Source organism: Schistocerca cancellata, chromosome 8 (assembly GCF_023864275.1).
Source record: "Schistocerca cancellata isolate TAMUIC-IGC-003103 chromosome 8, iqSchCanc2.1, whole genome shotgun sequence".
Classification (NCBI taxonomy): Eukaryota; Metazoa; Arthropoda; class Insecta; order Orthoptera; family Acrididae; genus Schistocerca; species Schistocerca cancellata.
Genome location: NC_064633.1, coordinates 386,073,451 through 386,087,371, shown reverse-complemented (window position 1 = coordinate 386,087,371; position 13,921 = coordinate 386,073,451).

Sequence of the window (13,921 nt, the reverse complement as noted above, 5' to 3'; positions counted from 1 at the left end):
GATGTAGGTTTGGAAGCATTTGCCGAACAGGTCCAGGCCGTGTCGTGCAGAACATACGTACTGATGCCAAATGCCACTCTTAATGACGTATTAGAAGAGGAATCAGAAAATCGAGCAAATAACACTTTTATACGAGTAATAATCCCTCAAGAAAGTGTGCATGTTAGGGTTGCCTCCTCATATTCCATGAATGAAGCCGTCAGAGTCGCCTTTCTTTAAGACGAGACTTATAGATTTGTGGCCTTGCTCCCGCAGGGGAATAAACAACGCCATGTGTTCACAAAGACAGAAAAATGCCAATCGTGTGGTCAGTATGGTGCTATCACTGATCGCTTTTAGGCTCTCTATTGTCTCCACTGTCGTCATTTGAAAATGTGATGCCCACGGAAGTAGTGTCCACAAAGTGCCGGTCGCGATACGCCTACAATTGACCTGCGAAACCGCGGCAGCAGGAGACGTGAAAAAACCCGGATGACCAACCCTGTCCCGCTCCACCCTAGAACGACGTCCGCCAAGACAGAAAGTTCTTCTCATAAGAACCATCTTAGGGGTGCCCGAAGAAAGCGGTATGGTCAGAAGAAAACCACAGCTCCACCAATTGTTGGTACACTAGCCCATGATAAATCCGAGGCAAAAAAGTAAGGAAAATGGTTCCCCACCCCTTGTGCCCGCTAACCGGGGAAGTGGTCTAACAAGCAATCAAGCCTGTTACGGGGTGTCCAGTGCAAGAATTAATACGATTTAAACAGGAAGAAGCCTACATTATGGAATATTTTCCCAAGATAAAATTAGAGTTGTCGAGGATAGCGAAGACTTTACAGTATACCAGGTACAAGCCGATACTAACACGCATCCGCTCATGCATTGTGGATTTATATCATGTGAAGGGTGATAATGTTGTGGATTGGCAAGAGAGCCAACCCACTATGAGAGGAAGCCGAAAGGCACGCGTTTTATCTCACGCAGGCTGGCGTTAGGTCTGGAACAGGTCAAGGAAATGAGACTAGCAAAAAAGGACGTAGCTGTGGAATACTTAACTTTAATCCATAAATGGTGAACATCGCTCTTGACGGTACATGTTTTACAGCATCAATAGTAACTGGTAATGGCGCCTTGCTAGGTCGTAGCAAATGACGTAGCTGAAGGCTATGCTAACTATCGTCTCGGCAAATGAGAGCGTATTTTGTCAGTGAACCATCGCTAGCAAAGTCGGCTGTACAACTGGGTCGAGTGCTAGGAAGTCTCTCTAGACCTGCCGTGTGGCGGTGCTCGGCCTGCAATCACTGATAGTGGCGACACGCGGGTCCGACGTATACTAACGGACCGCGGCCGATATAAAGGCTACCACCTAGCAAGTGTGGTGTCAGGCGGTGACACCACAGATAATATAGCTCGTGTCATTCCCATGCATCTTGTTACACGTCATTGTCACTCACGAGATTATGATTCTGTTTTTTACTGACAATGTTCTTGTGACTGATAGTTTTGTGACCTAGATGGTAACCACAAGTTTTGCATTTTGTGTACGGAGAAAAATTGTACTTTAATGGTAGATACGTTAAGGGGCTCCGGAACGCCCTATACTTGCAATGTTAAAATAACGCTTATAAATTACATCTTTCCTCACAAAGTATTTGAGGTAGGAAAGTTGAACTTTTTACAGATTATTTATTGGAATATGGGCTACAACTTAACACAGGGATTTTACAAAATTTTAGTTCAGTTATTAAAGATGATTTTTTTTCAATTGTAATGAAAATTCACAACATATTTTTGCAATTTTTTTATTTATATATTCAAAAATATACAGTTTTTTGGAAAAAAGGCTGTGTTAAATTATGCAGAAGGTACTGTGTAACATTTACTGAAAGTTTGAAACAAATATGTTTGGAAGATCCTTAGAAAACATGTAATTAGTATGAGAAAATAAAAGTTTTGGGAATCGAGCGACAAAGATTGCATTAACTTTTTAGTGCATTCCAGGTCCATAGGATGGATTATCTTCATCCTCTGCAAACTCCTCCTCCAGCTTCCTCTTGTTCCTCCTCCTGTTTACTCTTGCTTGTATTTCTAGACTCTTTACAGCCCTGTCCGCAGCCCGAAGGCGTTCCTTGTCTAAAGCAAGCATCGCTCGTACCATGTTAGAACCTATCTTCATTCCCATATTTCTAAATACCTTGCACCTTAGAACGTTGCCATCATTGAAAGTCGCAACAGCATCATACACACCAAAGTGAAGTGTTTCTATTCCAACAAATACAGTCTTGGGGATTCTCGACCATATAACACTATTTACACTTTCATTGGGGTTTTGAGTTTTTCCGTGAATACACTTTTTCAACAGTTCAGGTGCCGCTAAGTCTCTGAAAATAGGTTAGCCACAACACATACTTTATCTCACATCACTAAAATGTACCTGATGAACACGGACGTTAATAATAACACCATTTGACAGAAGTTAACAGCGCCACAGTGGGTCACGCCCATGTAGAACACATTTCAAAAAAAATTTAAAAATAGTTGTAGTCTTCGGAATTGAATAAATTCTATATCTATTAAAAGGTAATAGTCTGCAGATTCAGAAAACGCAAAAAAGTTAAAATTGAACTTTTCATGATTTTGAGCCTTTCCGGAGCCCCTTAACGTACTAAAATCAGACTTAATTAGCTGCCGAAATGATGTTTGTCGATCATCCTGGAAGCCTCTACTATGAGTAGTATGGGAATCAAATATGGGGCAGTGTGCTAGCCACCAAATCGCGATTGATAAAAGTACAACCCGTTGGGATGCTACAAGATAGATCCGACAGACCTCTGACAAGGGAGATTAAAATAGAGGAACAGTTCAGTTCACACTTGTATGGTGATGTTATGTCAGAATTGCCTTTGCAAATATGCACGGTGTGGCAATGCATATTCAGTTCTATTTTTGAATTCTTGTAGCAGCGAACAGTTGGCTAGCTGCTTTGCTCTAGCAAACTATAATCTACTTTGAAGTGACACAATTCATGGTATACCTCATAAAATCGTGTCGGACCTCCTTTTACCCGGCATAGTGCAGCAGCTCGTCGTGACATGGACTAAATAAGTCGTCGGAAGTCCACTGAAGAAGAAATGTGCAATTCTGCCTCTACAGCCTTCCATAATCGAAAATGTGTTGCCAGTGCAAGATGTTTTGCACGAACCTAACTCTGGATTACGTCTCATAAATCTTCGATGGGATTCATGTCGGGCGACTTGGGTGGCTAGATCATGAGCTCGAACTGTCCAGAACGTTACGCGGAGACCTGTTGCATTGTCCTCAATAAAAATGCCATCCTTGTTTGGGAACACGAAGTCCATGAATGGTTGCGAATGAACAAATCCATTTCCAGTCAATGATCGGTTCAGCTGGACCCAATGACAAGTCCATTCCATGCAAACACGGCCCACACCAATATGGAGCCACCACCAGCATGCACAGTCCCTCGTCGACAACTTGAGTCTTCTTGGCGGTGTCTGCGTCATATTTGATGACTACCATCAGCTGTTACCATTGAATTGGGAATGATATGACCAGGCATGCTGTTAGCAAAGGCACTTGTTTCGGTAGTCTCTGTGTAACCCATTAACGCATAATTTCACCCCATTGTCCTAATGGGTACGTATGTCGCACGTACCTCATTGATTACTGCAGTCATTTCACGCAGTGTCGTCTCTCTGTTAGCACTGACAACTCTACGCAAACGCCGAAGATTTCGTTCGGTAAGTCATGGCCGTCGGCCACTGCGTTGTCCGTGGTGAGATGTAATATCTGAAATGTGGTATTCCCGGCTCACTATTGACACTGGGGATCCCGGAATATTGAATTCCGTAACGATTTGCGAAATGAAATGTCCCATGCACTTATCTCCACCTACTTGCCACGTTCAAAGTCTTAATTACTATCGTGAGGTTATAATCACGTCGGAAACCTATTCATATGAATCATTTGAGTACAAATGACAGCTCCGCCACTTCTCTTCCCTTTTATGCCTTGTTTATGCGATACTACCGTCATCTGTAGATGTCTATATCGCTACCTCATGACTTCTGTCATTGAGTGAGAAGTAGACGCGTTATGCAATCACACCTGCTTAAAAATTGCTTGATCAAGACAATCCTAAAACACCGTTAAACATATAAGATACTGTGGTACACACAGTATCTATCCCCAACAGGCAGTGGTGATAACACGTACATACTTTTGAATAATTGTTATGAGTTAATGAATTTCTGGCACAGAGCTACTCCGAAATCTTTGTTAACTCTTGATTAGGAACTGGTGAAGGTCGTAATAATGACACAGCAAGCTGGATACTTTACTGCAACCCCAATTTATCCAATGTATGCCACCATCTCGTACGTCGTGCTCTGAAGAGTTACTAAGAAGACTGATGTCCTGTCAAGTCATATTTATCGAACTTGACTTGTGGTCAATGAAATGTAATGGATTTTACTGGAGTTCTTATGGACAGCCATTTAGGGGTTTTTCTTTGTAGATGTTGCATGCACTGCCTTACTGTGTGGCGCAGTGCTGTATTTTAAGTTGCATAGAAAGCTGAATGAGTTGCTTTTAAACAATAAGGCGCAATGATACCTTATAAAGGACAAGGGTTTAGTATCAGGTTATTTAAGTTATGTTGCAAAATTCTGTTTCCACGTAAAAGGTAATGTGAAGATGCTTCTACCCCACATCAACACGAGTTTAATGCGTTACACATGAAGATTTAGATTCTTTTGGAAGCGAAAAATACCTCACGCCAATACATGAAATACTGAATAGCTTTGCGTTATATTTGTTGAAGATTTTTTTAGCTCATTTTACACTGCCATACGGAAAGTTCTTGATGTTGTGATTTACGGGTTGAAGCTTTAAAGTGCAAATTCTTAACTATGCTAGTTTATGAGTAATGTTAACGTTAAATTGGTAGTTTTAAGAGTAAATAATATCTATCAAGAATAAACCAGTTTTACAGCAGAATGCATTTTCTTTTGCTTTGACAAACACGAAGTGCGAAATATTTGCTCTAGTTATAAGGAGTGACTGCCTATTATGCCTACGCCTTTTTGCCGGTGATTATCAGGCGACGATATGAGCTAGTGGAGAGACCATCTGCTCGCTGCGTAGTTGATCAGACATGAATTTAATTACTGTGTAATTTTTATACTCTTTGGATACACATATACAGTGACCATTACACCTTAGATGCCTGAACAGATATGTAGACAGCTTAAACGTCAGTGACCTGATCTCGTGTACGCTTATGTAAACTAAGGTTCGAGGGGAGAGAAAGGAAAGGAAAGGTAAGGAACTATTGATGTCAGCTGCATCGGGACTTCTTGCCGAATATGAGCGACGATTGAAAAAGTGTGCCAGACCGGAATTCAAACCCAGGATCTCGTGCCTACTACGCAGTTGCCTTAACCAATGCGCTTTCCGGACACTGTATTTACATAAGCTGTGTGGGGTACCTCGGCACACCTCCCAGCCGAGCCACGTTCCCACCTAGCACCACCTATCCGCAGTCCCTTTCCATGTCCTCGCTGTTTTGAGATACCTGCAGGAAGTGGAACGTAATTGTGCGTCCGCACTGAAGATTGGTATTCATTACCTATCGAGGCGAATCAGTTACATGAGTGCATGGTGTCTGTTCTTTCAGAGGTGTCCGAAAGAACAGACACCACGCACTCATATAATTCGTGTAACTGTTAGCGATTGCTCTCAGCTGTTTGTGGCCATTGCGATGGGCGGGCATCAGTAACGATTCAGTCAATAGGAGCCCACCAGATAACGGTACTCACAGTCTAGCGGCACCCTACCTGTCGACTGTAGGTGGAGCTCAAGCCGTGGAAGAAATAGTTTCGTATGCCCCAACGTCTGTCATCATCTACTCAGTGTTTGATGCTCATAATCACTTATTGAGATATTAATCACTTTGTTTGCTGTTCAGTAGAGTTTTCAGTGTCGACTGTGTGCCCTAATTCTTATACCGTGCAGTGAATACTTTATGTCACCGATTCATCCTTATTTCTCTTTCGTGGAACGATGTTTCCGGCGCCCACTGCGAGGAGAATATCGCTGCAATTTATTTCAGATTCAGTCAATCAATGTCTGATAACAGTACGGATGGTGGTACCCGCTACTCTCGTAGCAACAATGACGGTAGCACCGATTTCGGTAAGAACAGAAATGATTGGCAGTTCTCTCAAGTTTTGGGCGGCTTCGTCTGATATTGTAGCAGGATTAATTAGCATGGATTCGTATGTTAGCAAGACACCACTGGGATGTGAGAGCTGGAGTGTAACCTGTTACATGTGGAAGAAACGAAGTCCCCGATCCTGCGTTGAAGCGTCGATCGCACAATAAATCATTCAATCAAAATTTGTTCTCATATTTCCACTTCGTTCGCATTTGTAATTTATTCCGAACTCGATACAATATTCGTGATCGGGTATCCGTTTCATAATGCCCGTTTAGCTTACTAATTTGAAATTCGAAGATTTCCCCTCACCAAAACAAAATATTGTTTTCATTCGTTTGATGATGATGAGGTCCCATACTCGGTGGAGCGTAGCGGACGCTGCGGGAGACCCGCACTGCCGTACTAGGCAAGGTCTTAGTGGAGGTGGTTTGCCATTGCCTTCTTCCGACCGTAATGGGGTTGAATGATGATGATGAAGAAGACACAACAGAACACTTGACTTAAATATTCCAATCAATGATCAATAAGTTTTAAACATCCATACAAATCCACCAAGCTCTGAACATCGAAGAACAAAATACTTTTACAGTATTCATTGTTATAGTCGCATAGGTTAATTACTTCCTTTTGCAAATGTGATGGAAGTCTTTTTAAGGGAATACGCATTTCACTTATTCTAATGCACCTTCAGTATTCAGATTTTTCGTTGTTTACTTCACTCTATTTCTTCTTGTTCCACAGGTACGTGGTGAAGTTTTGCGCACAGCCAGTGTGGTCACCAGAACTAATTTACTGGGAGGGGGCTGAATGAATAGTGTATAGTTCGCAAGGGTTCTGAAAGTCTAAAAGGAGACGTTCTGAAAAACAAATTTGAAAAAATTTTAAACTGAAACCCCTTTTTGGAGCATTCTAGATGCTCTGACCATATATTTCAACTGCACTTTAAACTCCTGAGGCGTGCCAATTTAAGCCTGGGTTAAAAGTAATTTTCCCAATATAAAAAAGTTATATAATATTACCATTTAAATTTATGATTGTCACCTGGCTATGGAATGCTTCTCTTATTGCTCTCCTTACGCTCATTTTCGTTTCGTTCCGCTTATGTTTGTGAGCTAGTTCTTAATACTCTTGAATGGTAGGTGAGGTTCTCTTTGTTTACGTAGCAGCTTTCTAACGCGGCTATAATACCAAGGTGGGTCTTTCTCATCCCTTAAGACATTACTCTGAACATATTTGACTAGAGCATATTGCACGATTATTTTGAAATTTTTCCACTTTTTTTCCATATCTTCGTCCCAGTCACTGAATATTTGGTACAGTCTGCTCACATACAATGAAATTAGTAGCTTGTCACTCTTGCTAAGCAAAATTATCATCCTATCCTATTTAACATTCCTTGTCAGACTGGTGGTCACAGATGCTGTCACAGCCTTACGATCACTGTTACCTTTCTTTATGTTAACTGACCCGGTAAGTTCAGTTCTGTTACACACCGCACTCAAGGGTGTATCCACCATGCGTAATGTTCAGGACAGCTTTATAACTTGGATTCTTCCGCGATACCTCTGGTGAATGTCTGAAGGTGGATCCACCAGCAGTAGCTCCATAGGTAGAGTGTGGCACCTCAGCGAGAAACCAATACACATTAGCAGAAAAATGATTATTACAGTTGTCTTGCATTTACAAGAAAACGTACCCACGCCCGGGGTCCAGAGTTCGATTCCCGGCGGGGTCAGTGATTTTCTCTGCCTCGTGATGACTGGGTGTTGTGCGCTGTCCTTAGGTTAGTTAGGTTTAAGTAGTTCTAAGTTCTAGGGGACTTATGGCCATAGATGTTAAGTCCCATAGTGCTCAGAGCCATTTGAACCATTTTGAACAAGAAAACGTAGCAGATGCGACCAGAAGTGACATCATGATCACGTGAGCAGAAATGTCGGCATTTTGGATCTTTGAAGTAGGCTATATAAATGGGGAGCTTGGAAAGCAGGTCTTTCTGTTACATAGTGGATATCAGAGGATGTTGGGGGAGGGTGGGGGTTATATATGTGAAAGTATATCTGTGATGGGTCAAACTGTTTTTTTTTTTTTTTTTTTTGTAACATACTTGTTACCTGTGCATAATAGAAATATTCCCACATTCATCTCCTCTTTCAGCATCGTTGAGCAGTTCGATATGTGATGTGTGGGAACTTGTTCGGCCTCAATACAGAACATATGGTGGGAGACTGACACCTTTTGATAGCTGGTCTTAAGCTATTAAGCAACAACCAGATAAACTATTGTATTTTATTATATTGTATTAAACTGGGAGCCTAGAACCGGTGGAGAGGCTTCGTCCCGCCGTAGCCCTCAGTGGTTAACAACCCCACAGCAGGCCACAGCAGTCCAGCGACCCTCACTGCAGCCCCGCACCGAACCCTGGGATATTCTGTTATTCGGCCCCCCGTTGTACCCCTTCACCCACCGCCCCACCCCCCACCCCCTCGCCAGGAACGTCTCATACATTACAAGTGTAACCCAAAACGTTTGCGTGGTAGAATAATTATGGTGTACGCATACGTAGAAACGGTGTTTGCAAACACAGCGTAACTGAGGCGGAATAAAGGGAACATGCCCGCATTCGCCGAGGTAGATGCAAAACCGCCTTAAAAACCATCCATGGCTGGCTGGCACACCATACCTCTACACTAATCCGCCAGACTGATTCGTGCCAGAAAGGGGCCATGCCCTCCCGCTCGGGAAGCAGCGCGTTAGATCGCGCGGCTAGCCGGGCGGGCTGACAAACTAAGTGAAGCTGCATTTCTTTATACCAGTGACGGAGCTGAAATCATGTGTTTCTTATTTAGGGATGAACATTCTGTGTGGTTTTCCAATTGCTTTTTGGCGTTTCTGGAGAATGGTAAGGATTTTGTAAATAATATTCATCAAAACAAAAATGCTAAAATACCGCAGTGGATGCAAGTAATATTAAACCTCCAGCAAATCATCTGAAAACAGCATCAGAACACCATGTTACTGTGACAGTTTTGCCAATGCTCAACTGTGTAAACTCTCATCTCCAGAACAAGTGTGAGTACTATTCTTTCTCTGCTGACATTCTGCTGCTTTTGTTAAATATGGACGTCTCCTTTCCTCGCATGCTGTGTGAGAGAGATATGTTTTAGCTACAGTAAGAGCGTTTTTGACGAAAACAGTGAAGTTGTAAAAAATACTATTAATTTCTAATGTATTTCTTATATATTGCTAACAGACATTGCAAAGAATAATAAATTTAATTAAAAAGCATTCCTTTCTTGTTTTTTCCTACATCGGATATTACCACCTCCTGATCTGCGTTGAAGAATGGTGATATTTATTTTATTGTGTCTAAACATACCATTGATCTGTCAACGTGTGCAGTCTTCCATGCAACTAAAAAATCATAATATCATTCCCCAGAAGAGTACTGTTGCTAGGACCCGTTGCTACACAGTTCCCTGCGATCTGGCAACAAGTACTTCACGACATATACACCTCAGTAAGTTAGTACCATTTGGACTCTGTTTTAGGATGTACTACATGGAGAAAAAGAAAATCTGATTTTTGCAACGCAGAAAACCGTAGCATAAAAGTTATACATTTCTGCCTACAGCCATGTGTTCTAGTACCGCACTCCGCAGAATTTGCATCCCCGCCAGACGTCATGGACGTTAAAGACCCATAGAGGTGTTTATACCATCGCGCCATAAGCTGTGGCAGCGCGCGCCTCCTGCCCCGCATTTAGTATGAGGGGGCCACCGTGGAACATGTGGTTGCAGTGGCCAATAGCGGCGTCCCCGATCAAGTACTTAAGCGCCTGCCTGTCGCTCAGCCTGTGTGGGGCGTTGGCGGCACTGAACGCCCCCCCCCCCCCTGGACATCCGCTCGACCCGCTGTATTTACAATTCCTCTGGCCCTACTTTCCTCATGCATATATTTACAGAGTCTGCCTCCTTCAAGCCGGCCGGAGTGGCCGTGCGGTTCTAGGCGCTGCAGTCTGGAGCCGAGCGACCGCTATGGTCGCAGGATCGAATCCTGCCTCGGGCATGGATGTGTGTGATGTCCTTAGGTTAGTTAGGTTTAATTAGTTCTAAGTTCAAGGCGACTGATGACCTAAGAAGTTAAGTCGCATAGTGCTCAGAGCCATTTGAACCATTTTTTGCCTCCTCCTACGCCCACCTCCTCATGCAGGGAGCCCTGATTTTCAATTGCTGCTATCCTGTTGACCCGTCCAGTTCCCCTCCAATCCTATTGCTGTTAGTGCTGTCTCCTGTACGATGACCACCTTACCCAAAGCTTCAAGAAGATCCCCCCCCCCACCTGCCCCCATTTTAAAGCCTCCAAGTTCCTTAAACAGTGTCCCAACTTCACCTCACCCCTTTCCTGCAACACCTGCTACGAGACTCACCCCACCTATTCCTCCAAATGCAAAGCCAAACCCCCTCCCTCCAGCCATGAGCTCATTGTCCCCATTCGCCCTTTGACCCGCCCACCCACCCTAACAATTCCCTCCCCCTACAGCAGAAGACATCATCCAGTTCCTCACCATCATCCTGCAGAACATACACCCCTTTCAGCGCCCCCATACATTGAGGCAGTTTTCCCTTGCCGCCTGCTCTGTTTTCCACTTAAACACCTACGCCACCTACTCCCGCAACCAGGCCCAGTTTACCTTCACCTGCCTCAACACCCTCGTTTAAGCCCCTCTCTCCCCACATCCTTCCCACCTCCAACCTTCTGGCACATCAACAGTATCATCTCCTCTACCTCAACATTCGCTCCCTCTGTGCAAAGATATACCTCTACATGTATACCCTATCCCAGCAACAGGTTGACTCCTTCATCCTTAATGAAACCTTCCTCCAACCCCTCCACGTTGTCTGCACCTCCTCCATCTCCTTCAACATACTGACAAACCCCTTCCCCTAGGCCGAGGTGTGGTTGCTATAGGCCACCTCAAGCATCTTGTCTGGCCACAACCCCTTCTCAATGAACACCTTCTTCTTAGCCTACTTTTTCCCTCCCTCACCGTAACCTGTACCACTATCTATATCCACCCCGCAGCTCCTCTCCCTTTCGACTTCATTTCCCACATTGACCATACCCTCACAATCTATGAGATCACCACTGACCTCAACATCCATAGCCGTGACCCTGCCATTCCTCGGCGGTGGTATGAGTTCCTTGCAACTCTCCATGGAGACCTTTTTCCTCTCCCACAGCACACTCGTCCTGAAAGTAACTCCACCCCCAATGTTATTCTCGCTTTCCCCAACTTCCTTGGTCGCATCGCCGTTATGTCCTCGATCCCATTGTTAGTGACCATCTCCCTCTCCTTCTCACCATCTCCTCTGCCCATCCCACCCCTACAGCCACCTGCCCAGCTGCCCATCCAAAGTCTGTCCATGACTACCGCCATGCCGATTGGGATGCTTACCAGGACTCCATTGCCTTACAGGTCGAAAGCCACCCCCTCACCTTTCACCACCCTGCTGATGTCACCCATGCCTCTTCCTTCCTTCAGAAGTCCATTACTGACTGTGTGAAGGCTCATGTCCCCACAAAATTCATCGACCCTCACTGCCCTGCACTTCCTCCACAAGCCGCCTTCCTTCTGTGCGAATCCCGCAGGCTCTACTGGTCCTTCCTCTGCACCTGTGACCGGGATACACTCACCTGCCACCAGCAACTACAGCAACGCATCCGGAACCTCCTTACAGCAAAGAAACGCTGGGACTGGCGCCAGACATGCACATGCCTCAACTCCACCCTCCCTGTCAACTCCTCCAAGTACTGGTCAGCCTTCCACCGCCTTACCAGTAGTCATCCCACCCCACATTACCCAATCCTCCATGACGAGCGACCCTTTCCTAACAACCTCAGAAAGGCTAACCATTTTGCATCACACCTCTCTGACGTCTTCTCCATTCCTGGCGATCCCCATTTTGATTACTCCCTCTTCTGCTATTTTTGTTTCCCTTGATCTCCAGAACACCTATGACCGTGTCTGGTATCCCAGGTTCCTCTTCAAACTACAGACCTATGCTCTCCCCAACAACTTTGTCTGTCTCATTGCTTCCTTCTTCTCCCATCATCCCTCCTATGTGACTATCCACAATTCAAACACCTTTACTTTCTATCCCTCTTCCTGCATGCCCCAAGGCTCTGTCCTTTGCCCTCTCCTCTGTCTCCTGTACACTGCTGATATGCCCAAACCTCCCCCACCTGTTCATCTTCGCCAGTTTTCTGATGACACCGCCTTCCTAGCCCTTTATCCTACCCTTCAACGGTCACAACGTACCATCCAAACCCACCTTGACCAATTCACCACTTGGTGCAACCATGTGGTTCCTCCATATCAACTCCTCCAAGACCCAGGCGATCATCAGAGGCCACACCACCTGCTCTTTCCGTCTCCATGATTTCTACCTCACCATTTATGGTCATCCTATCCACCTCACTCCTACCATCAAATACCTTGGCCTCACCCTCGACTGCCACCTCACCTGGACTCCCCATCTCCTTACCAATCCAAAACAAAGCTGACAACAGACTCCGCCTCCTGAAACTCCTGTCCAGCAGGACGTGGGGACTGCATCCTTCGACCATCCTTCACACCTACAAATCGTTGATCTGCCCCATCCTCTTTTATGCCAGTGTAGTTTGGATTTCTGCCCCTCGCAGGTTCTATAAAGCCCTCGAAATACTCGAACGCCATGCGCTCCAACTATCCTTCCACATCCGCCTTCCGTCCCCCACGCATATCCTCTACAACCTCATCCCCTTCCCCCACCTTCTCCTTTCCCTTGAACACATCTGCACACAATATATTGTCCGCCACCTTCATCCCCCTCACCCTCTGGTGTCTCCCTTCCTCTCCACTCCCAGCCTATTGCCGCGCCTTTACTGCTGTGTCCCACCCTCTCTCGATCTCCACACCCTATACCTCATTTCCCAACAAAACGTCCACCACCTAGCCCTCCTGGATGATGAGCTTTGCCCTGACATCTACCCTTCCAACCTACTCTAACCCCATCATCCTGCCTCCTCCTCAGGGCTCCCTCTCTTCTCCCTCCCTTATCCTGGGTTGCTTCCACCTCCTACTCACCCCACTCTCTTGTGCTCCCCTTCAGTGTCTCTGAACTCCCTCCTGCCTTGCCTTTCCTCTTCATCTCCTGCCCCACCAGTCTTCTGCCCCTTTGTGTACCTACTGATGCCCCTCCTCGCTTCATCCCGCTGCCTCCCCTGCTGCCCCTTGCTCTCCCCTCCTTTTCCATCCTCTCTGACCTCTCCCTCAGCAGGTCCCCATGTCAGTTTTATACTTCACCATGTGTGCTCCAAGTGGGTTTGAAGTGTGTTATTCTGAAGTGTTTTTAATACTGTGGCCAACTGTTAACCTGTGCATGTGCATTCAGTGACATCTTTGCTTTTTTTAACATTATGCTGACTTTTTTAATTGTCCCCACGTTCATCTCCCTGTAAGTGTATATTTACCTCCATTATCTCCCCTTAATCAGTTTTATCTTCCCCTTTTCTATCGCCATTATATATGTAACATTTTATTCTTGTTTTAGTTGTCACGTCACTCGGCTGAAGAGCGGCGGATTGTGCCACTGACAGCCCATATGGGGCCGGGAAATGAAATCACAATAAAGAAAAAAAAAGCTCAGCCTGTCAGTT